Source organism: Notothenia rossii, assembly GCF_949606895.1.
Source record: "Notothenia rossii genome assembly, chromosome: 7".
NCBI classification, from domain to species: domain Eukaryota; kingdom Metazoa; phylum Chordata; class Actinopteri; order Perciformes; family Nototheniidae; genus Notothenia; species Notothenia rossii.
Window position 1 is genome coordinate 74,172,255 of NC_136905.1, and position 25,069 is coordinate 74,197,323.

Below are 25,069 nucleotides of genomic sequence, written 5' to 3' on the forward strand. Positions count from 1 at the left end.
TGCACCGCACCCTTTGTCTATTTGCGAGGCTGAGAGCACTGCGTCAGGACTTTTAAGGAAAAGTTGACATAATCAGAAATGTGTATTGAGTGTCTTGATTAACCTCTTTACAATAATATTTGACTGGTGATTTTAATAAGCCCATTAAAACTAAATCCATTTGAACCTATATTACTTTAATTCAAATCTATTATAAGGGGGTGTAAACAAGTTTAGAGGAATTACCCATTCGTGTTTTACATTAATTGAGAATCAAACTCAAAGCCTGAAACTCCCTGATGGTTTTTAAAAGTGTTTTTAGCTTTGAAAATGTACAAAAGCAAAGACATTCTGATGCTCTGTTTGTCCCAAAAGGTTTGGTGAGTTACCTGGCAACTAACCAACTTTGAATAATTCACACTTCATCAAAGAAAGACAAATAGTGGAAATGATCACCCTGTGGTTCAGCATTTTCTCAATTTTCATCCTTTTTTTTCCAAGCACAGAAGCTGTTAGAGGAATGGTATGCCATTTCAAAGCTAGCAGGCCTTTATGGGGTTAGGGCCTTATTGTTCTCAAATTTCACTTTTATGTCAATTAGGCTAACATGTGGTGGTTGGACACTCGCTAATCCAATTGCAGTCGGGGTGGGTTGTTGAGCCCGGCTGTGAGAGAGTTATTCTATTGTTCCTGACGTCCCCACATTGGGGGCATGATTGTGGCCGATGCGTCCTGCCCTGATACGAGGCGGCTGAGTCCTCAGAAGAATCAAAGGTTAGACGCTCTGTCTCCTGCCTTTGTCTCCAGCGGCTCATGCCGGCAGAGCAAAGACGGCTGTCTCCAACCTGTGCCCCATCACACAATAGGCTTCTACATCACTTATTTACAGGCTGACGGCTGGCCCAAATTATATGATAATGTTTAGAGAGAGCGACTCCTTTGAACTGCCCGGGGACGTTGGCTCTGCATTGTTTCACAGAGAGTGTCCCGTACATCATCGTGTCTCATGTACAAGGTGCAAATGTAAATAATTAAAACAGTATAATCAGCATTTAAAGAACTTAAAGAAACACTTCAATGTGTATTTCTAAAACGAAAAAACTTCAGATTGAAGTTTCTAGTTATTTGGTAAGACTGGCAGGATTAAAAAACAACAACAAATAATTAAAATGTTTTACTTTACGTATGTTTGAACAGGTATGATGTCTCGAATGAAAAAATAATACTATAGGTGATTTATTTTAAGTCAGGTTTGTTGAAATGTTTTCTACTGGAGCCTGCGCAGGCCCTCAGGCCCTCTAAGGCTGCTGGGCTTCTCTTTGATGCCTGAATATCAGCGTCAAAAACGAAGGAGACAGCTAAAGGAGAAGAAGACGGAGAAGAATTTCATTTTGAAGTGGCTGAAGGCAGAGGAGAAGGGGCTGAAGGGGGGGGGGGGGTTGCATGTATGTGTGTGTTCGGGAAGAAGAAAGGGGGTGAGGGGTGTCTTTTCAGCAGCTTGACAGTACAATTACAACATTTCAACTGATCTCCCCCTGAAGTTGAGATAACACCAGCCAGTTATGGTAATTGTCTAGCCTCTTCATTATCCCACTACCCTACACAAAGAGAAGATGCGTGTTTATTAAAAGGCCCAGAGAGGGACGTTTATATAAGCTCAGCACACCCAGTGAGCCTGCCATTTAGTTCAGCAATCAAGCCCTCCCAGTTTGTGTTTGGCAGCATAATGCCTCCAGTCCACAGCCATGTGGTTCTTAAGAAACTCAGGGTATAGATAGATACATGTGAGCGTGTGTGTGAGTGTGAAGGGAGATAGGGGAGGTTGGGGTCAATTACAGAATGAGTCCTTAAAAACAGATTGAGGGCTTTTGTCATGCCTATGTGACGTGCCATTCAGTCTCCTGTAAGTGCTCGTTCTCACGCAATTACAGGTGAGTCATTATGCAGCAGGTCTATTGACACTGCTCGACTAATTGACTGGGTGAAGTCTTCAAAAAGCTTTTTATTTGGACGTTCCACCGTAAAAGCCGAATGTTTATAGACAGTAAACCTCCCCGCAGGAACAAAGGAAGATGATCCTCGCTTGCATTGCCCTGTTTAAGTGGGAGCACTCCATACCTCTATCACTGAAATCTCCCCCCACACCCTTAGAGTTACCAGATGGTAGAGATCTGAATGTGTGAGTGTGTCTTTAAATCAGGCTTTCATGTAAGTCATGTGAGGCAAAGATAATAATAAACAGAATCTTTGTAAATGTAGGCGGAAATATTTTATTTAAGTTACAGTGAAGTTAAAGGGATAGTTTGGTGTATCCTGTGTTCAGATTTAAAGCCTATAGCTGCAAGTTCTCTTTCAACACTGATATGCAAATGCTAAAAAAAAAACATTTAAGTATTTTATGTAAGGAAACAATATATATTTTTAGCTCAGTGTGTTGTATCTCTAAATATATTGTTTCCTGTTTGATGTCTTGACGTCTGGCTGGGAAATCTTTGGTGAGATAGTCCACGTCCTATTAAAAACAATAAATTGCAATATTCCTTTCATTTTTAAAAAGTTATGGCAGTTTCTGTTGATTTACAAATTACTTGACTCATTGTTTCAGCTGTATTATTCAGTAATGTGATGTCCACTCTCGCAAATACATCTAAAAATGTCACAGAAATAGAAATGATTCAGGACTACAAGCTTGGTTGATATATTACATTTAACAAAAACAAAATATATCCAAAATAACCTTAACCCCCAGGTTAATTGAAACCAAAATAAGTTATCAAAGGAGACAAAACAGAAACAAAATCTGCTCAAACAACTTAATAAAATACTTAAAATTCCATCAATTCACTGCGAGTGATTGGCAGATAATGGTAGTCATGCACAAATTGTCTATTTTTAGAGAAAATAACAAGTTTAAAATGAAACCATGCCCTTGAATTTCTCCAAAATCATAATTAAATTCCATGAACACCACAAAGTACATTCACCTCTATCATATTAGGATGGTGGTAGAAATTGAGAAACGTAGAGATCTCAAAACCGCAAACCAGAACTATCTCCAGGCCTAGATATCACCAGGGGTAAAAACGATTTTCTTGTGAGGTTTGGGTGGACTGACCTTTAAAGAGCAACACAACAGCAGTGATCCCCCACTGTACATGAACAAGTGTGTATGGATGTATTGAGGATGAGATGCGTCACTGTGCTGCAGTCCCACACTGGAAAGAGTGAGTGGACGCTCTCCTGTTCTGCTCTCTGTTTGGTGGAGAATCAGGAGGGGTTGTTGTGATGATAGCTCATGTCACTACTGCTCCAGGTCACGGCCTCTTGTTTCACTCTCCCACTCATACTTCCACACAAATACACATTCTTTCTTATAGTCTTTTTCAAGGTATATCATTTTTACACACACACACAGGTCTGAAACCTTAGACCCTTCCTGCTGTCCATCTGTAGGGGTTATCTGTGTGACACCTCCTCTCACCCCTGTCTGTGACTCATCTCCACTCATCACACACACCTCGCAGCGAGCACATGGCAGCCGGGACGCTCTAACTGTGCATTTGAGGGATAAGGCTGTCATCGATGGAATACTTTGACCTCGGGGTCACAGGCACAAGACGCATACACGGAGCATACAGTGCATGAAAGCAAGTACAGTGCTTTGGTAGAATAAAAAACACAAATGTTCAAGTTGCTAACTCTTATTAAGCGTGACAAAAAAAACTCCTTATTTCAATGCAGCAAAGTGGTGCTTATATTGTCACAGAACTGCAAAATAAAGCTATAGGCAAGAGGGAAAACGATGTATTTATGTTTGTATCTCTATATTTTGTTCAGTATCACTTTAACGTATTCTTAATTCTAGATAGCAAGCTTTGATGATGGAAAAATGTAACAAGACTTAAATGACAATAATTGTTATCAGAAGGGCAAATGTACCTGTGCAGTGGCAAAGGGCATAATTGTTTTTTATTTATCAAGAATATTTGCAAAAGATGAATGGGATATATCTTATTCAAGGTCTGTAAGTCCACCAACAACATGCACATTTTAGGATGTGGAAAAGTTCACTATTTTCTCACATTGTAGCCCAAGTCCTTAGTCAAATAACTTCACAAAGACTGAACAGATTAAACAATAATGAAAGTAAATGGTAGTTGCAGCACTATATCGCCTCTTCAGGTGACTTTTGGTACCCTAATGGCAAAAAAACACTTTTGTTTCTAGCCAAAGAAAGTAAACTAAAAACACTTTGATTTTGATTGACAGTTGTTAGGGTTTTGGTCGTCCTCACCCTCCATGAGTTTACTGTGTGTGTGTGTGTGTGTGTGTGTGTGTGTGTGTGTGTGTGTGTGTGTGTGTGTGTGTGTGTGTGTGTGTGTGTGTGTGTGTGTCGCACTGCTTTCACATGCACACTTAAGTACACAGTTACAAATCTGCAGTTGCTCGCTCCGTTCAGGCTGTTAGCGCCCATGGTGTCTGTCAGTGGTGTTAGAAGAAAAACAATGAAGGCCTCTCAAAGAAAGCTTAATAACAGTAATTGGTGCTTGAGTGATTAGAAAGAGTATCAGATATTTCCATCTTGACAACTGTTCCCAAGCAAGGTATACGGGAACGGAGGGTCTGAGTATGTGTGTGTGTGTGTGGGGGGGGGGGGTAACACACTGACTGTGTGATTAAACCCCCTCAACACTGGTTTCTCTCACCAAGCCTCCCCGACTGGGAAGCGACCGCAGTGGAAATTTCCACTTGTCGAAGAAACAACCTGCAGGTTTAACATTTGGTGTCAAGTGCCAGTGTCGCTGTGTGGACGGAATGCTTCCTTTGTGGGCGAGACTCTGGTCTAATTTCGGGCAGGGCAGGGTGTCCCTGCAGTAGGCCTTTCTTCCTCGGGCCCTGTGCAGTTTCATTAGATACGGCTAATGAAAAGATGGCTGCTGGACAGCCCGGCCCCCCGGCGCTCCTCTGGCCTGTATTTAGAGCCCCCGCCTCGCATCTCCCACTGAACAGGTGTGCTGGCTGGCCCTGCAGCACTAAACAGACTGGCTGAAAACACTTTTCATTCTCGGCTTTTTTACAGGCTACGGAGCGTTATTTTTTCAGTATTTAAGTTGACTTTACAACATTACTTTCAATTAAAGTAGCTCGTTTACTTAAAGTAAAGTTTTTTCTTCTTAAATTACAGTAACAAAAAACCAGATGCCTTCTTATGTTGTCTGTTAAATTAAAGACTTATTTACTCTTCATGCAAATACCATGCGTTTCAACAAAGAATATTAACTTAAAGATGAATTATTTCCAGATTTATTTATGCAATAGTATAGCATGTCTCGTTTTAGCGGAAAAGTATGATATTAGTGGTACATTTGATATTAGTGTCAACATAAATCAACCTTGATATTCGTATCTCTTTTTATGCTACTTGCCACTGAATTTTTTTTAAATATATATTTTGACTTGATGAAGACTCAACTGGGATCAAAACATTTTCCATTGGAGTTAATATGACAATATAAATCTTTAAGATTAATAGAATAAAAACGTTTCCACAAGGCGGGTTTGACAAACAAAAACAATATATACATATTATCAACTTGAAATATATTACGATATTTTTTATATGGATATGTATTGCCCTTCAGACAGTGTTTTTAACAAGTGGCAACATAAAGTGTCACATATTCTTCTCACATCCTTTTCTTCATTTACACATATGGCAGGAAATTAAAGACAGTGAGCAAAGCGAATATCACTCAGCTCCTTTAACAATGTGCACCGCTCTGAAGCCTCTGGCAAACTGAGACGTTGTAAAAAGCTTCCTGTAATTAGACAAAGCTGTTTATGCACAACTGCTCCATCTCATTCCACCATTGCCTCTCCTATGAAACTCCAATTTGCCTTTCAGTGTGATAACAGTTGATATGCAGTATGGTGTCGTTAGTTAACAGCTCATTGTTTCCTTCTTCTTTCTGACAGAAGCCCATTTGGTCTACTGGCAGATTCTCCCTATCAGGTGCATGAATATCTGAGAAGAGAAGTGGTGTTTGGCTGGAGCGCGGGCGCAGCTAGATCTCAGTGTTTATTTGCTAACAGACTCCCTCTGTGTTCATACGCTGACCCTTTGTGTGGCTCTCTGAGAGGCAGGTGGATTGTGCCTCGGGCTTGCGGGCTACAGTTTGAAAGCAACAACGTGAAACCGGAGCTGTAACACAACCCTGAGGCAATTAGGCCCACAATGAAGACGTTTTTTTTCTCGCATTCACTCCTTTTGTGTAGCTAAATACTATTTAAGAGGAAATAAAATGTAGGATCCTGGGCTGCTTTGGCAGAGAGGCTGTGGAAAATGTACAACCAGGTAGCAAGATAAAGTTTTTGGACCTGATGGCTGCTTGTTGTACATGAGTTGAGGGAGTTGCCCCAACGTACGCCTCTCCTTTGAAGTTGCCCTACACTCTGTTTGAAGTGTGTGTACAAGCAGGGAGAGGGTTAGGGTGTAGTGGAGAGGATTCGAGGATGCACGACTAATAGAGACCACTACGGGGGAGTTTTAGCACCGCAGACACTTTACCACGTTCACAGGAAAACTGAGGAAGCGGGAAAGGTGCATGGAGGGCTGGAAAAGAGAGAGAGAGAGACCCTGCAGCTCCCCCCTCCTCCTTTCCCTCCTCCCTTCCGTTGCTATATAACCTTCCCTGAATGGAGTGTGTCTACCGGATCTGCCCAGGATGAAATGTCATATCTTAGACTGATCCTTATCTCTTAATCGCTTCCTTTGTCTCCCATGATTCCCCAGACCCTCCCTGACTTCCCTCCTCGGACAGAGCCCTTTGATGTGTCAGCCACAGTTAGGGACGCTGGGGGTGGGATATTTGTGGTGTGTGCATGCATGTGTGTGTGTGTGTGTGTGTGTGTGTGTTTTAAAGTGGCGGTCTGGTTCTGCTCTGAGCTAACGAGAGCTCCAGAGGTTATCATGACTCGATGGAGGAAGAGACTTCTGGAAAGGATTGTTGTTGTTGTTGTGTTAGGTTGGTGCCCTTTGCGTATGTGTGTATACTTGATTGTGCGTGTGTGCTGGAGGCGGGTACTGGCAGTAATGAGTGACGTAGACAGCAAGGTGCTCCTGTGTGTCTGTTTATGCATTTGTATGAGTCTACTCTAGATAAGATCCTGAACTGATGACACATCGGCCTCACAAAGTTTCTCTAAGGCTATCGGTGCATGGGTCACAGACAAATAGGAAACAAATGTTGGAAATATAAAAGAAAGACTGATCTACGGATGAACAATAAAAAAACAAACAGACCAAATTGAAAAAGAACCCTGGTTATTACGGAAAACTGCAATTAGTACAACTGAACTGGGAGAGTTGCTATCACAGGTGATTTACAACCTGTCAACATTGTTATCTTCACAATTTTAAGCCATAGTATCAGTCAGTCAGTCCACCAACTCTGGTCCAGATTGCTATGTCTCAAAAACGACCGGATATATATTCCATAACTTTATGAATAGACCAATAGTCCAAAGCCCACAAATCCTACTTAGTTTGGTGATCGGCTGACTTTTATTGTAGTGACAACAGCATGTTTCGGCTTTTAGTTATCCGTGATGACAACTATTACATCAACCGCCCTGCAATGTGTTGGTTAATCCTACAGGTGTTACTGATCCCCCGACTTATCCTCCAGCGTTCACAGGTGCAATTTACTGCAGGAAAATGACTTTGTTTGGTTTTATGGACTTGATTCAGACTCAACAGCGACATATGAACATCATTATGTCAACATTTCCACAAAGACGTTCATCAAAGCCCATTCTGCTGAACAGGAGTCATAAATATTTTTCAGAACGCGTGAAAAAGTTACCAGATGAGCTAACTTTGCAACGCCTTTGAAAAATATAGCAGACAGGTCATTGTTTTTTGCCATTGCTAGCATCCGTGTTAAGCTAATCCCACTTCTCTTGCTGTTTGCTATAACGTCAGATAGCAACAGCAAGCAACTCATTAACTTCTAAATAGTTCTTCACTGTATATTTGATCACCAAGCAAACTATCTTTTGCACCCTGCCCGATAAAAATGACAAAACATTGTTAAATTCTCCAAACTGATAACGGCTGCTGATCCAAAACATAGAGTAGGTTCAATATTTGTACCCTCCCTGCCTCTAGTTGGCCTTGGACATTATGTATTCACTGCCCTGATAAAGTTTCCATATTTATATGCAGGCTTGAATAATTAAACAAAAGAAAAGCTAGGGTGACCTGAGGTCTAATTAAACACACAGTAGATCGAATATTTTTGACCTCCCAACCTCCAGTTGACCCGGTATTCACTGCTCTAATGAATTTTCCATCTTTATCTGCAAGATCAGTGTTTGAGTTCCTGGTACAATCCCCGGAAATGATTATTATTGAAAGATTTAACTTGAAAACACAAATGAAGATACATTTTTGTATCTGCATACGTAAAAAATGTAATCAATATATTGAAAGTGTGGGTTTACATTTTCAAGCACATTTTCTTATCACATTGGTGTCAACCAAGATAGAATAAAACAATACATTTAATGTAATCTTAATCTAGAAGCAGATAATGCAGCTGCAGTCATTTCAATAGAAAAGCATATGGAGTAGAAAGACAAAATGTGTACCACGATTAAATAAAATACAAGAGGAATGTCATTAAAAAGAATACACTTAGTTCAGGGGTCTGCGACCTTTTTGACCAAAAGAGCCATTTTGCTCCTTTTTCCAAAACATTTTTTTGTCTGGAGCCGCAAAACATATTTCATAGCTTGATAGCTAATAAAGTTGTATTTATTGTTATATCAGACAAAAACTATTTTTTTTTTGCATTTATTAGGCTATTTATTACATTATATAAAACTGTTAACCTCTAATAAGAAACAAAGAACTCCTATCAGGAGAATTAAAAATAATACACAGGCCTACTTTAAAATAAATTAAACACAGCACTTGGGGAGTCCTCTGCACATTTGAAGGAAAAAAAATATTATTAAAATGGGCCCACTTTGAAATAAATAAAACGTATAGCTGCACCCTAAAAATAGTTAAAGGTAGGGTAGGTAAGAATGGAGAAACCAGCTCGAGTGCGCTAGAATTTGAAAATACACAACCGGAACAAATATGCCTCTTCCTTCAGACTTTCTCACAGAGTCCCTCCTCCAACACACACGAACGCGCACATGACCAATGAGGGCACGAGATAAGTTTGTGATGGAAGGCTGACAGGCAGGTAGGCCATCCAATCATTTTAGCCCGGCCGGCTAAAATGATTGGTCGTGCTTTTTACAGCGCTACGGCTTCCACAGATTAATTTGTTTATGTATTTATTGTCAAAGCATTTAATATATTCATTGCTATCGGGACGTTAAGAGCATTCCATGGAATATAACAAAAACTGTTTTCTGAAATAAATGACATACCCCATTGAATTATGACTGAAGATCGTCAGCTGTCTTCCTCTCCCGTGTTGTTCCTCGACACGTAAAGGCTGCAGCACCTTTGACAACTTCTCTCTAGATATCAAACATACCGGTAAACCAGCATCGTTTGCTGTGAAAGCATATAACTCTGTCCGCACAGAATTAAATCCTGTGTTCCTCCGGTACTTTTCTTTGATTTATCCATAGTTCGCTCATCGAGCCGGGGGTCAGGTTATTCGCCTCCAAGAAAAGGCGCTCGCGCGGGACCGTAGCAGGATGTGACGCATATTTTAGTTGACCTAATTAAAAACGTTTTGTTTTTTATTTATGTGTCACAGTATCACCTCAAAATACAAGATACGAAACATTTTCAACCATGCAACAAAATATAAATAGTCCTACAAATACTTTTATTTTATTTCCTTCTTATTTTTGTCTAAACTCAAGGGAGCCAGAGCAGAGGGCTTAAAGGGCCGCATGCGGCCCGAGGGCCGCGGGTTGCCGACCCCTGATCTAGTTGATGGAGTACAGTCGGATCTGTTGGGTTTCATTTGGAGTGAACCGAGGATGGTGTCACATCAACTTAGCGCTTACACTAGTTCTGTTTGGTAGTCATCAAAAGGACATGATTCACTCCAGACCTTACAAAGACAGTCAAACTGAAAAGAAAAGCAAAATGGGTACAAACAATAGTATACATTGAAGGATTTGTTGAATGATACCTGGTGAATACATCAAAGTGCGTTTTAACAGAGTCTTGTCCAAACTCGTCTCAAATAACAGTGCTCAACGAGTCAATCAGTAAAGATATGCGCAGTGGGTAGACACGCTGTAATTTGTAACTTTCATTTCATTTAATCGTTTATTTGAAAAAGGAACAATGCACATTGATGAACACTTTAAACAAAAAATGCTTCAAATGTAAATGTGCCATGTACCAATATTAAATTAAATACAAGAGGAATGTAATTAAAAAAGAATACACTTAGTTGATGGAGTACAGTCGGATCTGTTGGGTTTCATTTGGAGTGAACCGAGGATGATGGCTTCAGGACTGTCAAAATGTTGACGCTTATGCCCACCCAAATCTCCAGTGAAAGTATGTTTTTCTGTGTTATTTGTGTGTATGTGAGTAAGATAGCAAAAGAGACGGACCGTGAGAAAAATAAAATGACTGAAAGAGCTTGTTTGAATGGCTCGTATCTTGCAGCGCTTCTTCAAGCAGAGATCTTGAAACATGTGACTGTGTATGAGTGGAAACTGCACAGTATGCGTGTGTAGGCTATCACAGCTCATTGTAGTGTGGATGGCTCATTTTGCCGATCCAACATCCGGAGGTTTATTCTTTGGTCCTTAAAGGAATCTCGAGCTGAAGCCAGGGGTGATGGGGGCACATTGTCTGCACCCTCTGGTGGCAGGATGCAACAGCACAACCAGTGTGTGTGTGTGTGTGTGTGTGTGTGTGTGTGTGTGTGTGTGTGTGTGTGTGTGTGTGTGTGTGTGTGTGTGGGTCTTCATGTTACTCTGGAGGCCATACAAGAACGTGCTTCCTCAGGTGAGAACACAATGATGTATGTTTGTGTGGAGAGGCCACCCAGCATCAGCTGCATATCCTGACAAAGATAGGAGACCTGGCTTACAATTAGAGGTTTTGACTGCAGCCAAAAGCAACATTGTTCATTTCAGTGAACGCGCGGGGCCCTTGCTGGGTGCTGAGCCACCTGGAGATGAAGGAGGGTGGAAGCGAGTGGAAAGTAGAGAGAAGAATAACAGCATTAGTGTCAGAAAGAAAATGTCACCATAAGAAGAGATTCATCAACATGTAATGGTAGAGCTATTATTACCGCCTCATATGCAGCCTGGCGTATTCAAACCCTGGGTGGATTTGCGAATAATGGAGGAGCATTGTTTCAGCCACTGGTGTATCTTTGTGTATTTGCACATCCAAGCCAGTGTAGGGAGAAAATAAGCCAGTCCTTTCCCCCAGATTTAAGTCTAAGCTTGAATAAACTCTGACAATCCCTCCTTTTCGAGTTATTGTCAAGAGGCTGTTTGTTGCTCTTGGCATGAACATACACAACTGTATACATTTAGCTGTGGACTTTGGGGCATTCAAGAGTGAGATCATTAACATGTGGGCCGAGCAGTTGAGGCCTGCAGCCCTGAGCCCTGGGGGACAGCCTGGCTGGGTAAGTGAATACTGATCATACACTTCAGATATGATTACCTCTTCATCTGTGGAAAAAGCTTGTTCACCGAGTACTAAAACCAGAAAAAGAGCAGGTGATAGACAAGCAAACAAATCAGGCAACATTCATTGTACTATTTGGAAATATTCCTAAGAAATGAAGGCTCTATCTCAAGGACGTACATGTTTGATTGTTGCTTAAAAAGGATTGGATTGCATGGCTCTTTGTGTATCCGTCTCGAAATACGACTTTTATCAACACAACGAGACTTTTCAAGATTGCCCTCTACAGTAATCTCAACGTTGTCCTTTTTTCGCTCCTGTGTTGCTACAGCCCTAAGCCAAAGGCTCCAAAAGGTGGAAAAAGTGTTAAAAAACATACAATTAAACACTTCAGACAGTCATTAAAAAGGAGGGGAAGAGTCATACCAAACAAACAGACCTGTTGCCTTGGAAATAGGCCCCTGCTGAGGTGGTGCACATGGGCCCTGCGGACCTTCAGGAGAAGATATCACAATGAGCTATATCTGGAAAGATGAGGACTACTAGAAAGGAGTTGGAATATTTAACTGACGCGTGCTGAGGAACAGAAACAATTCTTTGTTATGGTTCTGGTGTCGTGCAAGAATCTGATGAAAAGGAAAAGAATAGCACCCTAATGAAGACCAGGATTGTGCACTCTAATGGATACAGCAATGGAGTTTCCAAAACACTCGCATTCAATTCTCCTTATGTTTGCGAGAAGACGTACACATTGTACATGTTGCCCAGGGTTCACACGAGCTCTGCCACATGTTAGCCCTTCTATTGCTTGTTGCCACGTACCTGCCATCAGAGACGTTTTAATGATACATAAGGGAAGGGGCAGTAGAAAGATAGATGCTCCGGCTGTGTTATGGTGAGTATACTTTAAAAGTGCCAGGTATAAAACATAGGGACAATTTTGTTGCTCTCTGTTTGACTTCTCAACACATGGTTTGTGTGTTTGTGTGTACGTCTCTGTTTCTATGTGTGTTTGTGTGAGGCTCGCGGCCACAGTCGTGCCCGGAAAGGCTTGGAGCACAACCAGTCATTAGGAAGTCAGGCCGTCTGGAGTGCATTATCGGCTGGGTACTGTAAGTCTTACAAGCACAGGCTGCTATCAAATCTGGGATGATGGGAAGAAAGAGGCAACGAGAGGCTGGGGAAAAGGGAGTCAAATCTCCATACCTGTGTCAGATAATAAATACAACTAACTTCCAAAGATCACTTTACCCTACCTGTTGGTCATAAGGGACTGAAGTACAACTGTTTACAGATTCAATAGGAAGTCATTAAATGTTAGTTAAATTGTCCAGCTGCAGGTACTCAAAGCAAGATAAAATATGTTTTATGTGGCTCAGTTCAGTTTAAAATGCAGGTGACTGCTGGGAAAATAATAGCAAAATTATGGAATTGATGAGAAGTTAAAAGCTGGCAAAAGGAAAAAGTGAGGAGAGCTAAAAAGTTACAACACAATGTAACTGGATGGATGGATGCTATGTTGTTGTTGTTGGGGCAAAATGACAATGAGGCCATGCCGAGGTTGAATCGGTGTCGCAATGTTTGCCACAGCTGAAGTTTTGAGTGCTTCTACAAGTTTTCACATCAACTTAGCGCTTACACTAGTTCTGTGTGGGAGTCATCAAAAGGACATGATTCACTCCAGACCTTACAAAGACAGTCAAACTGAAAAGAAAAGCAAAATGGGTACAAACAATAGTAAACATTGAAGGATTTGTTGAATGATACCTGGTGAATACATCAAAGTGCGTTTTAACAGAGTCTTGTCCTAACCCGTCTCAAATAACAGTGCTCAACGAGACAATCGGTAAAGATCTGCGCAGTGACACGCTGTAATTTGTGATCATGGTGCAGGCTGGTTGATCTGCCATAATTCGCCACATTTGCACCAAATAGCTGTGTGGCAACACTTTCTCAACCATATCCCATCATGAACTCATCATAGGGAAGAATAATATAGTTTGACAATACTCATTAACTTCTAAATAGTTCTTCACTGTATATTTGATCACCAAGCAAACTATTTTTTGCACCCTGCCCGATAAAAATGACAAAACATTGTTAAGTTCTCCAAACTGATAACGGCTGCTGATCCAAAACATAGAGTAGGTTCAATATTTGTACCCTCCCTGCCTCTAGTTGGCCTTGGACATTATGTATTCACTGCCCTGATAAAGTTTCCATATTTATATGCAGGCTTGAATAATTAAACAAAAGAAAAGCTAGGGTGACCTGAGGTCTAATTAAACACACAGTAGATCTAATATTTTTGACCCCCCAACCTCCAGTTGACCCGGTATTCACTGCTCTAATGAATTTTCCATCTTTATCTGAGACCAGTGTTTGAGTTCCTGGAACAATCCTCAGAAATGATTATTATTGAAAGATTTAACTTGAAAACACAAATGAAGATACATTTTTGTATCTGCATACGTAAAAAATGTAATCAATATATTGAAAGTGTGGGTTTACATTTTCAGGCACATTTTCTTATCACATTGGTGTCAACCAAGATAGAATAAAACAATACATTTAATGTAATCTTAATCTAGAAGCAGATAATGCAGCTGCAGTCATTTCAATAGAAAAGCATATGGAGTAGAAGACAAAATGTGTACCAAGATTAAATAAAATACAAGAGGAATGTCATTAAAAAGAATACACTTAGTTGATGGAGTACAGTCGGATCTATTGGGTTTCATTTGGAGTGAACCGAGGATGGTGTCACATCGACTTAGCGCTTACACTAGTTCTGTGTGGTAGTCATCAAAAGGACATGATTCACTCCAGACCTTACAAAGACAGTCAAACTGAAAAGAAAAGCAAAATGGGTACAAACAATAGTAAACATTGAAGGATTTGTTGAATGATACCTGGTGAATACATCAAAGTGCGTTTTAACAGAGTCTTGTCCTAACCCGTTTCAAATAACAGTGCTCAACGAGTCAATCGGTAAAGGGGGGCAGTCCATGTAAACATTTATAAAAAAAACACATACTTTTAAAAGACTTAAAATGGTCAAAACTTGTGTTTTTCAAGGATGGTACAGTGGTGGTATGAATTTGGCTTTCTGTCAAACACCTTGATAGCTCTCTTGTACAGCTGTTCTATCGGTTTAAGGTTTGTGGCACAAGCAAACGACCAGTTTGTAAAACAGTATTCAATGTGGGATAGAATCATACAGTCGAGGTATGACTTTGCAGCATTGACAGTTAAGAAAGGTCTACTTTGTTTAAAATGTGGCAAGTTGAATTTAATGGCATTCAAGTTCGAGTCCAATATGACTGATCATGGTGCAGGCTGGTTGATCTGCCATAACTCGCCACATTTGCACCAAATAGCTGTGTGGCAACATTTTCTCAACCATAGCCCATCATGACCTCATCACAGGGAAGAATAATATATAGGAGATTGGATACAGGACTGAAAATAATTGCTGAAAAGTAACCGTAAGAGTTCAAACTGTGGGCTGATGGGTGGGCCTTGTACACAAACTGTGGAATGCAGCAGGTGGCTGTGGCAGAAAATCCTGTGGGAGCAGGTACTTGTGGTCTTAAAGAGCAATTCCCATGCAGACCATTACCAGGAGCATGTCCAGAACTCAGCACCACTGCCAAACCAAACCTGCCTCCTACAAAATGACGTTCCGGGATTTTAAATTACGTTTAAAAGTATTTTCTCCTGGGTTATGGTTGCAGTTTTAAACGTGTGGTTTTCAACATTACAGCAATTATGCAACAAAACTACTTTCTTAGGTGTAGAATAAATACTGACTTTTGAGTCTACAGAGGAAATCTATGAACTGGGTAACATTTCTTGTATTTCCTCAAAGATTTAGGACCATAATATCCGTGGTGATCATTGTACATTAGCAATGAGGAGGCATAAGGTGGAAAGTTCTGTTTTCAGACAGTGTGAATTTACTTGAGGCCCCTTGGTTACACACTACTGCGCACTTGTTTCAAACTCAAGAATAAATCTGCCATTATTATATACCAAGCACTAACAGAAGTCTTTCAAACAGCACAGCTGTGGGGTCACAGATCGCAACCATCCCACCAGACAAACGTTTTCAGCGTATCCGTGTCCTTTATCTATAGCTCTCTGTCCTCAGTGAAAATAGAGTTACTGTTTGGGTCTGAAAAGAAGCATATGAGTCATCGCTGTGTATCATTCAACCACAAAAATACAAACAGATTTCATTGCTCGGTGAGTTTGGTGAGGAGGCGGTCAGGAGATTTCCAGAGAGTCAAGGCTTCGCAGAAAGGCAGCAAACTGTCAGGTTTTGTTGTAACTATTTAGTTCAAAGGGTAGTCTGTTGATTTATCAGTTGTTTTTCGGCATTTTGGTTCTGTAGTTTAAACTTGTGAGGCAATCAGAGCAGGTGGCTGCCATTTCAGACATCGCATTTGACATCTTGATTTTATCCTGGTCTTCTGTGATTTGATTTAGCAGCAAGAGAGGAAAAGAATTGCCTGGCAAGCATCTGGCCTTCATGTTACAACAGTCGACATATTGAAACACCTGTTTAGATTTATTGTGTTTGGATAGTTGGCAGTGGACGGATTCCAGTATCAAGCTTCTTGCACATGCACTGCCAGGGAGACACACACAACACAACTGTCTTATACACTTACAAATATGAGGACAAATAAACATCAAGAGTACATATTTGCACTGCCCAACACACACCCACGTACCTTACACGTTTTCTTAATGGCTTATCTGAAAGCTCAATCATAAAGCAGACTTTTAGGACGTTTTTCAATGTCGTCGTCCCCCGCTGAGGCACACAGAAGAAGAAACAAGAGAGCAAGAAAGGAGGTACAGAACAGCACAGTCAACAGAAAAGAGAAAAGAAGAAGAAGAGAGGACCATACTCCAGCGTGCCCCGAGAGCACCTTTGACACAGCACCATCTGTCAGCATGGACCTCAATCAAGCCCCCTTTTTCTCTGAACCCAAGTGTATTAAATTCAGAGAGCTAGTTCAGCTATTCATTGCAAGGCCTTTTTATGGTGCTGCGCCAAAGTTCCTCTTTCTGCCTGCCTGCATCGTTCTATCTGGTATACAGACTGGAGTTAAAGAGGAGCAAATAGATACGCCATCTGGCCGTTGTCTGGCCTGAGCTGTCTGTGGGATTTTATCGGGAAAAGATGCCAAAACACAAAATTGCCTTGGTCATCAAGTTAAGGAAATCCCAAATGTGGAAGAGTGCTGCAAATCTTTATTGTTTTATTGTAAGAGAGGGTTCTTGTGCTATGGTTTTAATTGCTATTCATCATTTTAACACTTAAAATTCACAAGTGGTTGTGACCTTTTTTAATGAGTTATACTGAAACACAAGTCAGAGAGAAAAACCAGAATGTCTCTATCTTTATATTCTTTTTGAATGGGCAGCTGGTGTCAGCTTCGCCCGTTCTGGTGGTTCAGGACTGTCGTCACGTTGACGCATGTATACGCTAACTTAATTAGATGTTTGGGGGGACCCAGACGAACCTTTGCCAAGACCGGAGCGGGTTCACCCTTTCCTGTGTGTCATCGTATGACGCCACAGTCTGGGTGCCAGGGCACACTATCATTGGTACGATTGGGCAGGAGGTGATGTGTTCGAGGAGTGACCGAGCCAGCCTCAGAGTCCTGTCACAGTCCACCACGCACACCACACTTAGGAGGAAGTTGCCCATGTGCCAAGGAAGTGTGGGCTGTGCCACTTCAATCAAGGAATTCTTATCATGTTGACTTTTCAAAAAGGGATGCACCACACTGCGGTTTAAGGCTGCAGCTGGGACAACAAAGTGAGGAATGGAGTGGCTAGTGAGGAAGGGATATGCCCACACACTCACCTCCTCCCTCTCTTTCTCCCTTTACGCCCTTAATCAATTCACATACACACACATACTGGTCTTCCGGGTAGAGTTTTTGCGAGCTGTGGGGCTCTGCAGAGCCACTCCAGGGCCGTGGCCATAAAACAAAAGCACTTGTAACATGAAAGAATTCCTGCAATTTACAAGAGGAAGTGGAACATCTGAGAGACGATGTTTGAATTCTCAGTTTGCTCTTCTGGGCGAAGTGTCAAAGCTGCTGCTGGCTGATGTTTCCCCCCTCCCCCCCTTACCTCCGCCCAACCAAGTCAAAGCACCCTCCATCCCAACACCCTAATGCACATCTTTCAATGCGAAATGTACTTCCTGTTCCCAATTACACCGCCATGTCTCAGTGGCCATTGAGACCTCAGTAAAACATGTCCACCCTGAGTGCAGGCACCCACCGTGCTCTGCTCAGGGGCCGTCGAGGGCCTCACTTTGAACCTGGCAGCTCCAGGGAACATTCCTGCCTTGAAAGGTTTATTTGGTTATCTCTCCAAATTTCCTGAGGTGAAATATACTGTTAAGTAAACTTAGCTGATACAAACCAGTTGTAGGCATGCAATAGTAAACAGATTGTAACCGCTCATGAAATGGTTGCTGCCTGCATCAGAGCAGTGTGCTGCACACTGTCTGCCTCCACCCCGCAACGTCAAACTACCAGCTTTTTCTCATAACGCGCAAGAACTTCAGATGGACTTCTGCCCCAAGGCAACGTGGGGTCTGAGCGGTTGCAGGTTCTCTAGTTCTGTTATTATTAGTATCATCCCAGACTGGTTTTATGGAAAGACTTGATATAAATTGCTCAATGTCTACACAAGGGACAGCCATTATTTGCAAAAACTGTGTGCAGCTAGTGTGTAACCTGCATGTGTTTGTGTGTATTTGCAGTTTTCCAGAATTTGGTCTGCATTCATGTGGATAATTATAACTTTATGGAGATTTTTTCCCTCCCTTTCTTACGACCACATCTGCAGCAGAGGCAAATCGTAGAGGAAGGGTGGAGGCCAGACTTTTTTGGTTCTCTCTCTTTCGCCTCTCTCTGTTTCTGTTTCTGTGTCTTTCTCTCTCCCCCTCTCTCTCTCTCTCTCTCTCTCTCTGTGTGTCTACCCCTCCCTTCCCTCTGTCGCTCATCTTCCTCCGTGGCCCGGACCACCTACGTTTGGAGCCTTGGGTGGACCCAGTACCATTGCTATCAGCACAAGTGTACTCAAACGTCCCATAATGACTTCCACTTAGAGCCAGTCCATAAACACTCTCAGATGCACAGAGACACACTCTCAGGGCTCAGGCAGGCCGGCTGCATGCTTTTCTCCTCCGCAGAGGCTGCAGTCACTTAGCTAGTTTCCTTGATTCCATTCTTAATAGGAATCTGTTTGTTTGTTTGCGCATTGGTTCAGAGCTGTTTATTTGGCTGCCTGTTTTATGACATTCAGCAAAGCCCTCCGAGCCACCCTAGGAGCTGTGCTAACCTCATGTGTGTGTGGCAACAGTCACATATTAAACTTGAAGCTTTTTACAGTAACTCGTTGAGTTTTCCGGCAGTGGTTAGACCTGCAGCGAGGCTACCTCCACGAAGATTTGCCCTTCAGAACGCATTAATGACTTTGTTTGGTCCCCAAAGCTGAAAATCCCACGCCTGCGGACAATGATGTCACGACATATTGTATAATTATGTTTTTCATTATGTTGAATACCATAAAACTCATATACACTGCAAGGGTGGAGCTGACATGTTCCGTAAACTCAGCGTATGACCTCAAGCTCATTTAAGTTTAGTCCAACTCTGAAGAAGATGTCATGTGATTAAAAATGTCATTTTTTTCTGTGTTATTTGTTTGTGTTCTCACAGATGTCACTTCCAATCCAAGGGAGCAATAAACTGAATAATGAGCAGTAAACGGTTGGTGAACAGTAATGCCGACATGTGATTGGCATTTAAAGAATAATTAACTACTTGGATCTTAGTTTTGTAGTTTTGGCAATAGTTGTGTTGTGGCTTATTTATGTGTTGTTTATATGTTGTTTTTGGACAATAGGCTTTGGCTGCAGAGGCAACACTTGTAATGTATTGGGTGGTATTGTTTTTTATTTGATCAAGCACTTGAATGTTTCCTTTCTGCGTATGTCAAGTGTTCTATAAATGGGTTTGATTGATTGACAGAATTAGGTAGAGACACTGTGTGTTAACCCAGGTAAACATTACAACCAACTCAAATATTTCCAGTTCATCATTTATACAGAGGCAATTATCTTTTTTGTTTTACAAGCTTTCTGAAATGATTAGATACTCAGACGAAGCTTTCTCTTGAAACATGGACTGATTTTCATATATTTCCCAGAACTGAAATCTGAACACTGTCAGAGCCAGGTTCAAAATGCATGTTGACATATTAGAGTCAAAGGTTCTCACAGAGGGGATATTGGACTTTGCCTTGCATCACTTCACAAATCAGACAATACTGTCAACAGCCATAACAAAAATCAATTCAGCATGTTTTATAAATAAAACGTTGTATAAATCAGACTATGAATGACTTTTAAACCCCTCCTTCAGAATATTGATATTAATGAAATTGGAAAGTTAAGTGTGTTACTGATATGGAGATTTCTGGCTTAGAGTATTAAAAAAAAAAGCCTTTAAAGAAAGTGAATCTCCATATTTTGGAAGACACTAAAGGTGATTATATATAATTACAATTATAGAAAGAATGTACCGTAGGTATAATATGGGGCATTATTTAAACAAACACAGATTGTAGTCGTCTCTTAAAGAAGACATAAAAGCATATTAGCACACATTCTTAAAATTGACAACTGCATGGAAAAACAATGTTCTTCAGAACTTAAGCCCCTTGGCAGAAAAGATCTCTCGTGATTCACCAACCTGACACCTGTAGACACTAACTTGAACTCGATCGTAACAGAGGAATTTCAGAGAAGTCGAGTGACACCATCTGGATCACAACACCTGGAGTTTATCTACCAGTGAGATAGACACAAATATTCACACCATCACTCTGCGCAAAACCTCCAAAAACACATCACACAATCTCTGAGATTAGGCGGACTATCTCCTGCCTGCACTGACAGGATAGGCCAGATAGGCCTTTTGGAAATGCCTTTTTCGCCAGCAGACTGTAAAGGCCATTACGTGACAACGCATCATCTCCTGAAGGTTGGAACAAGAGGAAAGGAGAGAAAAAGAGAAGATTGAGATCAGACTTTCAGCTTCTCTGCTCCCATCTTCTATCAATGTTGACATTTCAGTGTTTTATATCATGTCAAAATGCGGTTTTGAAAATCTGCCACTGACGTTGCGGTTCTGCAACGGAGCTGTGGAAAACACATTTGAATGTCTCTCGTGTTTTTCTCTCGTCTGTTTAGAATTTCCAAACCAAACATGAATAGACCCTGATATTCTATAATATAAATGACAAGCATGTCTATGTGTTCTCACACAAATCAAGAAATGAAGATAAAAACCTCAAAAATCCCCCTTTCATCTGGCTTGTTTAGAATTTTTCCATCTCGTGTTTATCCCTTGCGCAAAACTATGCATCTTGTTTTGCAATCAGCTAGCCTTTAATCTGTTTGGGACATTGTCTCCCCTTCGATCAGTACACAGGTGAGTTATCGCTGCAGCTCTGCATCCTGCCAAGCGTGGGGTTTCACAGCTCAGGGGCCACTATCTGGACTACACAGTTATCTTCACATGTGGGCCAAAGGGCGGACATGTCCACAACTCACAACATCAGACAGCGCTGAGCACCACGATATGCCCGCTCTGAGATGATGTTGCAAAGCTCAGAAGATTACAGATGAGCAGATTCAAGATATCAAACATGCGATGGGGCAGGTGTGTGTCATTCTGATGCAGGGGAACGGGGCAACACGAGAGTGGGATGATGTGCTTTGAATTGGAACATTATTTGGGTTTTTTAAGAGTAACTGAGAAAGAGGGGATTTTGTTTTATGCTACATTTAAAATATAAAATGAAGACCAAACATGAGCAGATAAAATCTCTCAACTTATGGGAGGTTGAAGTGGATTGTAAAACTGCATGCATGACGGTCTTGATCAAAATATGTGGTGTCATATGGTTTTAATCTGTAGGCGTACTTTTAGTTATATGTCATCCCCCATTTCTTACTTTACCCCTTGTTCCCTGTTTCCCTTTACATTCAAGTGTCAAATAAAACAAATAATGTTAGAAATTGGGCTTGAGTGTTCATTGTTGACCTCAGAAAAACTTCACTTTGCGGTCGCTTTGACATTTCATATATCACAAGGCCCACTTACTAGTTTTCTCTGAAGTGTTCAGGAAGATCTTACGGCCTTCCTCAGATGGTGCAGTTATCATGGAGAACGTTGTTAGCACGTGACCTATGTGGGGGAAACTCGATTTAATTTCACATGAAATAAGATGTGGCTGAAAGCTTTACAGATAAATGATGTAGGTTGAGATGATTATACATTTTTCAATCTAAAAATATCTTTGTTTGCAAGTGTGTTTGGCTCTTAATGGCTACACCTGCTAACCTAGCATTAGCCTAGGTTACCTTAGCCTTGGATAGCTTACACTTGATAACTTAATTTCTCATGGAGTTTCTTTACCTTTTGCAGGTTGCAAACAGAAAACATGTTGTGTTGTATGCATCATACTCATAGTTTTGCATTGTTTGACATACATTTATTTCCATTTGTTGTGGCACAATCAGTTAAACTGCTGTGCAGTCACACATTAGTTTGTCTTTATTCAAGTTTATTTAAAGTTGTACTTATTTCTACTTATTTTGAGTTACCTGTGCTGAAGATGGTGCTGCTGGAGGGACATCATGTCAGTTTGGAGCAAACGATGAGCCTCTTAAAACAGAGCTTTTAAATACAGGAAGTGAATAATCAGACTGTACCAAGTGTGGTCACATCATGGGGGGACTGTAATTCTACTTTTTCTAAAATTTTGACTGATTTCATAAAGTCTGTTGTTACTGCTGGTTTTGTTTATTGCTTAAATGTTTAAGAAACTAGTTTTTTTTTCATGCAGTGGTCAATATATATATAAAAAATAAGTATCTGATCTTGTTCCCCTTTATGTTCAGTCTGTAAGCCAGGCCAGTTTAGTTCAGTTAATTTCAATTAAGTTAAGTAAGCATAACTATTGTCTTGGCTCAGTACTTCATTTCTAATTTTATAAATGTTTTGTTTGTTAAAATGTTTGGGTAAACAAAACCCTCCTTTCAGTCTGTAGTGCACCTATAATTGTGGATGTTGTATCTGTTTTTATCCAACAAATGCCTCATGGTTCTGGTATGACATTTACAGAAATGTGTTCCTTCACACATTAGTTTGTCTTTATTCAAGTTTATTTAAAGTTGTACTTATTTCTACTTATTTTGAGTTACCTGTGCTGAAGATGCTGCTGCTGGAGGGACATCATGTCAGTTTGGAGCAAACGATGAGCCTCTTAAAACAGAGCTTTTAAATACAGGAAGTGAATAATCAGACTGTACCAAGTGTGGTCACATCATGGGGGGACTGTAATTCTACTTTTTCTACAATTTTTACTGATTTCATAAAGTCTGTTGTTACTGCTGGTTTTGTTTATTGCTTAAATGTTTAAGAAACTAGTTTTTTTTTTCATGCAGTGGTCAATATATATATATATATATATATATATATATATATATATATATATATATATAAAATAAGTATCTGGTCTTGTTCCCCTTTATGTTCAGTCTGTAAGCCAGGCCAGTTTAGTTCAGTTAATTTCAATTAAGTTAAGTAAGCATAACTATTGTCTTGGCTCAGTACTTCATTTCTAATTTTATAAATTTTTTGTTTGTAAAATGTTTGGGTAAACAAAACCCTCCTTTCAGTCTGTAGTGCACCTATAATTGTGGATGTTGTATCTGTTTTTATCCAACAAATGCCTCATGGTTCTGGTATGATATTTACAGAAATGTGTTCCTTTAAAAACACCTTAGTACCCAGAGAGTAACTACAATGGCATGTAGTGATGGCTTCCCTCACAGGGTCACACAGAGTTCCTCAGATGTTGAGTCAATTGCACTTGTGAGTGAGTCAATTAGTGTTTGTGACTCACTTTGTGGGTCCATTTTCTCTGTGAGTCACCTATACGAGCCACCGCGTTTCCCGCAACACAAAGAGACTTTCTCGTTTTTTCTTTTACATACCCACTGTTTGGACAGAATAGCTCCCTTAATTGACCTCGCTTTGAAGTTCCCACTTAAAGCTTTTGTCTGTGTAGTGTCACTCAGCAGGAAACACCAACTAATGACAATCTCTCCCTCTCACTCCTGAATGGTTTTGAGTGGGCCTTTTAGGATGGTATGCTTCCAATGAAGTGCTACCTTCCTTTTTTTTTTTAATCTTGCGAAATCCTCAAACCGCAGCCACAAAATAAAAACATTAATTGGGTGAGTACTCCAGCGGCTGTAAGTTAGTAAGAAGAGTGAGTAAGTAAACAGTCACTGAAGCCAAATACCAACCGAGGTGAATACATCTGTGCAGCTCGTTAACAAGAGAAAATGACTTCCAACCAAAAAGGCGTTTCAAAGTTGTTTTTTTAAAGTTAACAGCACAGATCTGAAATAACAAAACAACAGTTAAACAGCTAATTATCCTGTTTATTTTCTGCAGTGAGAAAACAAAGTGAATGGAAATCATTAAGATACTTTCAGATAACTAGTGAGTGACCTTGCATGGGGACACTGTTGTTCTGTATGTTGACAGGAAGCATCTCCATCGAACCATATGCTGCTAATATGTGTATAATGTTAGCTTTAAACGTAAAACGTTATAAAGGCAAAAAAGCCATGACAAGATAGCCTCTCGTCAGGTTAACTAGCAAGCTAACATTCTTCAGCTTCCTTGGAATCTAGAGGGTAAATTTCAATGAAATATGCAAGTTGTATACTCAACCGACAACCACGGTTTTGTGACACAAATGGGAAAGCTGATGTTGCACTTTATGTATATTTTAGGGTACTATGATATCAGTAAAATTAGGTCTTGGTTTGGACACATTGTGAGTCGCAATGGCAAGTTAAAATGTAAGTAAGTTCAATGATCGTCATCACCTCAGAAGGCAGACATCATGTTTACTCTCTGTCAGCGACCACTCACAGACTGAAACACTATCTGGACAGAAGCAGACTGACACAGACCAGGTACGCTGCTGAGTGTCTGCAGATTAGAAATCACATGAAAATATTATTGTTTTGTTTTAATATTGCCTAACACACTGTTCTTACTGACAGATTAGTCGAACAACCAAATAAAAGTTGCAAACGATATTGTTTATCCATAAATGATTGAATATTGAAATGCTCTACCGTTTTATATTGTATTAAACTAACTATCTTTGAGTTTTGGACTGACATAACAAGACTTTGAGAATCTGGGATCAACATTTTTTACTGTTTTCTCATATTTTATAGACAAACAATTTGGAAAAAATAATAATGCTAGTGTGTTTCAGCCCTAACAGACATATTATTTAACCAAAATAGCACATCTC

The 25,069-nt window shown here is 40.5% G+C and overlaps 1 long non-coding RNA gene across 1 annotated transcript; it reads right to left on the minus strand.

Moving 5' to 3' along the window:
* Positions 1-10,896: 10,896 nt before the first annotated feature.
* On the minus strand, positions 10,897-22,364 carry LOC307046104. The gene is made up of 3 exons (XR_013810072.1): positions 22,329-22,364; positions 21,826-21,909; positions 10,897-11,147 (listed from the first exon to the last, which is right to left on the minus strand). It is a non-coding gene; the product is annotated as an uncharacterized lncRNA (long non-coding RNA).
* Positions 22,365-25,069: the final 2,705 nt, after the last annotated feature.